This window comes from Nomascus leucogenys, chromosome 4 (assembly GCF_006542625.1).
Source record: "Nomascus leucogenys isolate Asia chromosome 4, Asia_NLE_v1, whole genome shotgun sequence".
Taxonomy (NCBI): Eukaryota; Metazoa; Chordata; class Mammalia; order Primates; family Hylobatidae; genus Nomascus; species Nomascus leucogenys.
The window spans coordinates 143,553,790-143,563,290 of NC_044384.1; positions in this window are offsets into that span (position 1 = coordinate 143,553,790).

The following is a 9,501-nucleotide window of genomic DNA, read 5'->3' on the forward strand; positions in this document are numbered from 1 at the left end:
ATGTATCAACATGTGTGCATGTGCAAGTGTGTGTATGAGTGTGTGCAAGTGTGCATGTATGTGTGCATCTGCATTTGAGGGTACGAGTGTGCATGTAGGTGTGTGCAGGTGTGCATGTGTGTATATGTGCAGGAGTGAGTGTATGGGGTGCGTGTGGATGTAGGTGTGTGTGGGTGTGCATGTGTGTATATGTACAGGTGTGCATGTGCCAGTGTGAGTGTATGGGGTGTGTGTGTGCATGTAGGTGTGTACAGATGCACGTGTGTATATGTGCAGGGGCACACGTGCAGGTGAGTGTATGGGGTGTATGTGCATGTAAATGTGTGCAGGTGTGCATGGGTGTATATGTGCAGGTGTGAATGTGCAGGAGTGTATGGGGTGTGTGTGCATGTAGGTGCAGGAAGTGCAGGTGTGCAAGTGTGTATGTGTGCAGGTGCGCATGTGCATGAGTGAGTGTGTGGGGTGTGTGTGCATGTAGATGTGTGCGGCTGTGTATGTGTGTATATGTGCAGGGGCACATGTGCAGGTATGAGTGTATGGGGTGTGTGTGTGCATGTAGGTGTGTGCAGGTGTGCATTTGTGTCTATTTGCAGGTGTGCATGTGTGTATATGTGCAGGGGCACATGTGCAGGTATGACTGTACGGGGTGCATGTGCATGTAGGTGTGTGCAGGTGTGCATGTGTGTATATGTGCACGTGTGCATGTGCAGGTGTGTGTATGGGGTGTATGTGCACGTAGGTGTGTGCAGCCATGGATGTATGTTCATGTGTGCATGTTCCAGTGTGACTGGGTATGCATGTGTGTGTGTGTGCACGTGTGAGTGCACACATACATGTGCAGCTATGGGTGTGTGCATCTGCATATGTATGGTGGGAAGCGGGTTCTGGTGTGTGGGATTTCCCCTTGCAGTGACCTGCCCTGGGCCCCTGGTCTCCCCTTGCTGAGTTGTCCGTCACCAGCTGTCCTAGAATCTGGCTTTGTGGCACAAGTGGACACTTGGTACTAACTTCTGCAGTGAGCTGACTTCTCACTGCAGAATTCAGCACCAAGCAGGTTGGTTCTGTGCTGGGCCACGACAGAGATCACCTTCAAATTCTTTAAATGAGAAGTTGACAGACATTTCCATCCCTCTCCTGGCCCCAGCTGTCTCTGTTCCCTGAGGCCCATTGAACTCTGTGGTCAGGTATGTGGGCCAAGCGTCCAGCCTTGGAGCTAAATATGACGCCGTTCCCACCTAAACGTGTGGCTGGCCAGCAAAAGGGTAGGAACGGAGCTGCTCAGTCGGAAAGCACTCCCTGTGCAGGTAAGAATCAGTCTCTACAATTAAGTCTCACAACAGGCAACATTCCCAGATCTGTTGTATAAGCAGCCAGAAGCAGTATAAACAGAGGCTCTTCCAGCAAGCCTCGTGGTCTCAGAGGGACACATACCTTTTCCTTCTGTTACCCATCAGGTTCTCTGTTTTGGCTCCTGGCCTTGCGCATTCTTGTTGGTCAGGTTGCCCCAGGTAAGACCCGAAGCCAGACAGCGTGGGGGATGCAGGGTCTCCGGCCCAGGGAATGGGGATTAAGCTGTGTTTTGACAACGGCTCAGGGTCTAGAAATAAGAAATAAATCTGAGCATCAGGAAGAGGATCAAAATAATACAGACTCAAGGAAAATTCTTATATATTTTTTAACTTACTGAGACATCCTCCAGTATCTCTTTAGACTGAGGGTTGTTTCCCTGGAACAAGAACCGAGTTACCAGGCAGACAGTGCAGGGAATGAGCCAGGCTTTTAGGACAGCAGGTATGGTTAGCGCTAGAAATAGGCCTTGCAGATAACTCCCTCATAGGAGGCACCTGTCCCCAGGGCTCACTTCCCACCTGATTCATTTCTCGGCCTGGGAGAAAGTGCAGGATACAGAAGAGGGCTCCGCCTGGGAGAAAGTGCAGGATACAGGAGAGGGCTCGGCCTGGGAGCCAAAGTACAGTGTGTGGTTCCCAGCTCTGACACTCACTCGTAGTGGGCCTTCCTGCAAGTCACTGAGTTGTTCTCAAATTCAACCCTGTCTCTGTAAAAGAGGAATAAAAAACCCCACGTGACACAGAGGGTTTCATCGATGACACCTGGGGCTAAGCTCAGGCAGAGCCTCTTAAAGCATCACAGACATTGGAGGTACTGGCGATGTTTCTGTTGCTGTTGCTTTCTGGCTTCTGTTTTCTGTATTCTCTGCCTCCTCTCCTGCCGAGCCGACCCATCACGCCGGCCTTCTGAGGCTGTGGATGTAGCTTAGTGGCCTATGGGGTACCAGTCCCCCGAGTCCTGTCCACTCTTTCTGCCCAGTGGCTCCTGCACTTCTATGCCCAGGGCAAGTAGGGACTGTGCTCTGGCTTGTCTTCACACTCATAGAAGGTTGCAGACATTCCTGTTACGGAATCGCCACCCCATTCTATCTCTTTAGCAGGGACTGGAAGCTGGGGTGCAAAAGGGAGCTAAGAGTCAGCATTTGGGGCAGATACTATGGAATCTGGCATTTTTAGAGTTGAGGCCGTCCTGCAAGCCAAGAACCACTGACAGCGTGGCACAGATTGACACAGACCACAGCGCGGGATTCACAGGGAATACCATTCTCAGCTGAGGAGCTGAAATACACTTCCCTCCCCACAGGCGATGGCCAACGCCTTCGGAAATCCCTGAGTGCTTCCGGAATGGCGGCCAATGTATATTTTCTTGCACAATATGGCAGATCCCCATTGGTTCTGTTACAGTGGAAGAAAGGAATGCAGCCAGGGCCTGTGACGGGCTGAAGACCACCTGAGCACAGGGAACCTGGAGAGTGAAATAGAACACTCACTTTAGCTCTAAAGATTCTACCGTATTACCTCTTCAAAATAAATAAATGACCAGGTGCTGGATTTAGGAATGGCGATTACGATGCATGTTTGGGAGAGACAGGTATCTAGACGCAGAGAAGGAAGGAATACTGTGTGTGCATGAGGAGTAACCTCAGGTTACTTCTCTCAGTCCCGGAGGCTGGAAGTCTGACATCCGGTTATTGCAAGGGTTGATTTGGTTCCTAGATGGCCGTCTTCTTCCTGTATCTTTGTGTGTTCGCCCCTTTGTGCATGTGTATGTCGGTATCCAAATTTCCTTTTCTTATAAGGACACCAGTGCTACTGAATTGGGGCCACCTTAAAGGCCTCATTTTAACTTAATTACCTATGCACAGACCCTATTTCCAAATACTGTTACATTCTGAGGCACTAGGAGTTAGGACTTCCACACAGGAATTCGCGTGCACACAATTCAGCCCTTCCCACTGGGCTTACCCCTGCATCTGCAGTTAGCTTCCAGGTCCACTTGGGGCTGGCTGCTACCAAGGCAATGTGAATTGTGGAGCCACATGAAAGGTGTCCTGAGGCCTAGGTTCATAACTGGCCCCTTCTGCTGCTTTTATTGGTCAAAACGAGTCAAAAGGCCAACTGGATTCCTGAGCTGGGGAAACAGACACCACTGCAGATGGTAAGAGCCGCAGAGTCAGATCACAAAGGGTCTGATTCAGGGGGGGGATTCAGGGCCACAGTGGTGGCCCGCCTCGCCATCGACCACAAAGAGTATCCAGGTTCCTTCTGCCTTACGTGCTTTGTGCGTGTGTGAGGGGCCTAACGTAGCCCAGTGTGCCTTGGAAGACCCCAAACACTGCCCTTCAAGCAGAAGATTCTCTGACAAAAATCCATGCGGATCGAGGATGTGCTTCAGAGTGAGATCCCAAGAGTCTGATGAAGCACAGCCCAGGAGCTCTGATGCCAGTGAAGTATTAGTTTTAAAATGTCATGCGTGACTAGTCATTGAGGGGAAAATAAGAATTTCTGGACTTCTTTATGCTTTTCCATTTATATTGCATTGGTTATTGGTTACAGGGAGGGACGGGGACCTAAAATATTTTCTGTTACAAATTCTAGACTTTGCCCATTCCTGGTGACCTGAAAGTCACTTGAGGTGATTGTGTATCTAGGGGTAGTAGTAGGACTGAAGGAGGGGTGACAGAGTGCACTTTAACTTCCCAAAAACCTACTCCCTACAGCTACCCAAGTAACATGCAAATATTGATAAAAACAAAGAACTTGTAAAACAAATGTACCTTCAAAGCCATTCCCCAAACCCTCTTCCAGCTTTATAGCTTTAGCTAAATCCTTCCTGCGCAGTCCCTGCCTTTGCCCACACAGCCCCCAAGCAGAACAGTGCCTCAGACCCCAACCAAATGTTCCTGCTCCATCTCCCCCAGCCCTCGCCCTCCTCGCGTGCTCTCCCACACACAACTGCCTGATCCCTGCCGACCAGGAAGGGCCTTGCCCCTTCTTCACCTGGCTTACAGGAGCCCCTTTTTCATAGTGGTGGAACTTCATCCCTTTTTTCTCTGTGCTCCCAGAATATGCATTGAACCAATGCTGTTCAATCCTAAAGAGTGCAGGCGAGGAGAGGAAAAGAAGAGTCTTCATGGCTACTGCCCGGGGGGGCATGCTGTCTGCCAAATAACCATCACTCTGGTCCCCAGGTCCATTCATGCCTTCAGCCCATCGGTGTGTATTGAGTGCTCCCTCTGTGCCAGGGCCTGGGAGACAGGGGTGAACAAGTCAGATGAAGTCCCTCTCCTCCGGTGCTCCTGTAGAGGGAGACAGACGATGAGAAAATAAACAAATGAGATGATGTAAGTGCAGGAAGAAAAAGAGAGCAGGATGAGGGGGTGCACGTGTCCAGGAAGAGGCCTGCGAGAACCACCCACCTCTGCCCCACAGCCCCTCACAATTGCAGGATCCCCACCTCAATTCCGGCTGCCCTCACCCCACCCCATATACGCAACACACAGGCCCTGGGGAGGGCAGCCCCAGGGACACCTGGGCCGGAGCATCACAGCAGACAGAAGAGGGATGGCTGCTCTGGGTTTCTCCCTTACTGATTACTACTGCACTCACAGAAGACCTGTTTCCTTCTTTGTGCCTGGTGTCTGCCTAGCCCCAGGAGGAGAAAGAGAAAGGAAACAAAAACGGGCCGCCACACTGCTCAGAGCAGCTCTTCCCATGTCCGGAGACCCTCCTTTCACTCCACACGCTGAAGTGCGCCTCTGGAAACACTGCGGCTTGCAGGAGATCCCGCTGGACTGGGGTCAGACACGCCTTGGCTCTGTGCCCGGCTCTGCATCCAACTCTGCCTCTACCAGCCGAGGAACTGCCCTCTCTGGATCTCAGTGAGCAAATACCTGCCCTGCCCACCCCACGGTCTTGTGTGCACTAACTATGGAGAGAGTATTCCCAAAGCATTCAGAAGCTAGCTGAGATTTTCAAGTACTAAGGATTATTTTAATGACGTTAAAATACATTTATTTTCACATTAAGTCATCTTCAAACCAAATGACGAGATTTGAAGACACAGGTTTTCCACTTCCTCTGGCCCAGAGTCAGAGACCTCTGTTTAAACGTGCGCTGAGGGGTTTGCAACGGCCGGTGTAACAGCGCCACCTACTGGGTGTTTGCCCTGGGACAAGACTAGACTGAGCTGCAGCGCTTCCTCGCTGCTTTCTTTCATTCATTCACTTACGTGTTTATTCACTTATTTATTCATACACCCAACATGCACTGAGAAGGCATTAAATGCTGTGCACACTCTCATGATCTGCTATCTATGCAGGTGCAAACAAGCCATGGCATTACAGGGTCTGGATGGGCTTAAGGGAGGATTTGTTTACATGGCTTGGAGGAGGGGGCAAGAAGAGCCTTGGCAACCCATGGCTTTCTCCTACGCACTAGAAGAGGGATGCTTAAGAAGTTGGGTCGCCTGACTGGCTCGTGGATCATCCCAGGGTTAGCGACAACAGAAGACACCAGTATCTTCCACATCAACTCCTTCAACTATTGCTACAAATTTATAGAGCCAAAACATTCTGTTTACTCTCATTTCTAATAACGTACTCCCGGAAAATTATCTAAAAGTAAACATTCCAGCAGAGGACAGTGGAGGAACTATGTTCTACAAATGGTTGTTGCAGTGGTATCAACACTACAAAAATAGGTAAACAAATAAAATCTTCAGCTGTGTAGGATTTGCTAACAATAATAAGTACTATACAGATATTTGAATGTACTCCTGATACATTAAGTGTAAAAGGCAGAATATTAACTTCAAGGCTTATTCTTATTTCATTAATGTAACAGAAAAGATAGACAGATAAAGACTAGAAAATATATGCCCAACATTAAAATAAGAATGGCCTTAATTATGAAGGCACGGCGTCTGATTTTTAATCAGACTGTACCACACTTAACCTGAACTGTTCTAATCACACCAGCAGTGCAGAGGTCCCTGGAGCCTGGGACCTTATGCTTCTACTGAGGCTGGGCATCACCCAATTTGTAATTTTTGCCAATCTAAATAAGTAATGTGATGTCAGGCTGGGAGTGGTGGATCACGCCAGTAATCCCAGCACTTTGGGAGACGGAGGCAGACAGATCACTTGAGGTCAGGAGTTCAGGACCAGCCTGGCCAACATAGGGAAACCCCGTCTGTACTAAAAATTAAAAAATTACCCAGGCACAGTGGCACGTGCCTGTAATCCCAGCTACTCATAAGACTGAGGCAGGAGAATCGCTTGAACCCGGGAGGTGGAGGTTGCAGTGAGCTGAGATCATGCCATTGCACTCCAATCTGGATGGCAGGGCAAGATCCTGTCTAATAAATAAATAAAGCGATGTCATTCACTTTGCACTTTTTAAAATATTGATAGGTTTAAGCATCACTTCAATTATCTTCAGTTTGGGAACATTTTCTTCAGTAAATGAGGCCTTTTCAGGTTTTTCTCTTCCATAAATTGCCTTTTCCCCTTTTTTACTGAGGTTGCTACCTCCCCGTTTTTGTTGAAATATAGGAGTTACTTGTATATTTCATATATTAATGACTTGTCAGTTTGAAAGATTGCAAAACACTTCTCCCACTGTATCTAACTTCTGTCTGTTAACATCCACAAGGTCCTTCATTAAACAGAAGGCTTCAGTTGTTACACACACAAAAATGCAATCCTTCTTTCCCTTGTGGTTTGTGTTTTGAGGTGTTGCTTAAGACATCATTCTCCATTACTAAGTCATAAAAATATTCTGCCATTTTTTATACTTCTTTTGGTTAAAGTCTTATCTTTCATATATAGGTCTTTACTCCACCTGGCGTCCACCTGTGGGCATGTGCTAGGTGGAGATCTAGTTTTAGTGTTTGGATCTAATAAGCTCATTTTATCACACATTCACTAAACAATTTGTATTTCTCCATTGATTTGTGGTGCCGCTATTGGTCATATATTTCAAGTCCTACGTATTTGTAGGTCAGCTTCTGAGCTCTCCACTGCATTCTATAGATTTTTTGTCTATTCTGTGCCAATACCATAATGTTCTATGAACGTGACTTTTTCTTGATATATCTTAATATCTAGAAGGGTAGAAATCCCTCTTTATCCTTCTTTACAAAGTCGGCTAATTTGTGGACCTCCTCTCTTCATTCACATTTTAGAGTAAGTCTATCAAGTTTCATAAAGACCATGTTGGAATTTTTAATAAGTTTGCACTGAATGTATAGATTAATTAAGGAAGAACTGACAACTTTATTAAGTTGTTTGAATCAAAAACAAGAATATATCTACTCAGATCATTTCTTATGTTGTTTATTAGAGTTTTATGGTGTGCTCCAGACAAATCTTATGTATGTTTTAAATCAATTCCTAAGCACTTTATAGACATTGTAACTACTACAACTATCTTAATTTTTCCAGTTTTGTATAGTAGGTGTACAGAGAAATGCTATTGGTTTTTGTAAGTTATATTAGTAGGCCTTTTGAACTTTTTTTTTTTTTGAGACGGAGTGTCGCTCTGTTGCCCAGGCTGGAGTGCAGTGGTGTGATCTCGGCTCACTGCAAGCTCCACCTGCCAGGTTCAGGCCATTCTCCCGCCTCAGCTTCCCAAGTAGCTGGGACTACAGGTGCCTGCCACCACGGCCAGCTAATTTTTTTTTTTTTTTTTTTGTAGAGATGGGGTTTCACTGTGTTAGCCAGTATGGTCTCGATCTCCTGACCTCATGATCCACCCGCCTCGGCCTCCCAAAGTGCTGGGATTACAGGCGTGAGCCACCGCACCTGGCCACCTTTTGAACTATTTTATCAGCTTGACAAGGTTGATTGTTCTAGGTAGACAAGCATCTGCAGATGATGAGTGTCTCACTCTTCCCTTCTGCTAGTTACATGTTCTTATTTCCTTCAGTTTCCTTATACATTAGGTATACCCTCCAACACAACATTAAACAGTAGTTGCGATACTGAGCATGCTTGTCTTCTTATCTGTGAGCCACTGTGCCCAACCAAGAAAAATCATTTGATTATTTCAATCCTAGCACTTGGGGAGGCCGAGGCAGGCAGATCACTTCAGCTCAGGAGTTCGAGACCAGCCTAGCCAACAAGAAGAAACCCCATCTCTACTAAAAATACAAAAATTAGCTGAGTCTGGTAGCACACGCCTGCAATTCCAGCTACTTGGGAGGCTGAGACATGAGAATAGGGCTTGAACCCAGGAGGTAGAGGTTGCAGTGAGCCGAGATTGCGCCTATTCACTCCGGCCTCATGTCAGAGCGAGACCCTGCCTCAAGAAAGAAAGAAAAAAAGAGGATTTTTCTTGTTCAAAATGATAATGGAGTGACATCAAAGGATTTCTGGGTTGTGAAAATTCATAGTAAAACCCACCTTATCATATCATACTATTTTAATATATTTTGAATTTATCATTTTACCTAGGATTTTTGCATCTGTGCTTGTCATTAAAATAATTTTCTTTCTACGTATATCTTTGTTTACAATCAAAACTACAGCAGTCTTTTAAAATAAGCTGGGTAAAGTTTGGTCTTTTTTTCCTGGACCAAATTATATTAGGTAGCAGTTAACTGTTAATTGAAACTTTGGCAGAATTAATCTGTAAAGCTACCTAGACCTGAATAGTCTTTGACTACCAGTTTAATTTCTCTAACACTCACTGGACTATTCAAGTTCTCTTTTTTTTTTTTTTTTTTTTTTTGAGATGGAGTCTCCCTCTGTCACCCAGGCTGGAGTGCAATGGCACAATCTTGGCGCACTGCAACCTCCACCTCCCAGGTTCAAGCAGTTCTCCTGTCTCAGCCTCCCGAGTAGCTGGGATTACAGGTGTCCACCACCATGCCTGGCTAATTTTTGTACTTTTAGTAGAGACAATATTTCGCCATGTTGGCCAGGCTGGTCTCAAACTCCTGACCTCAGGTGATCCGCCTGCCTTGGCCTCTCAAAGGGCTGGGATTACAGGCGTGAGCCATCGCACCTGGCCAATTTCTCTTTCTTCTTATGCTAATTTGAACATGCTTTCGCCATGGGATGTGCCTGCTCTCCTTTCACCTTCCCTTATGAGCATAAGCTCCCGAGGCCTTCCTAGAAGTAGAGCAGATGCCAGCACCATGCTTCCT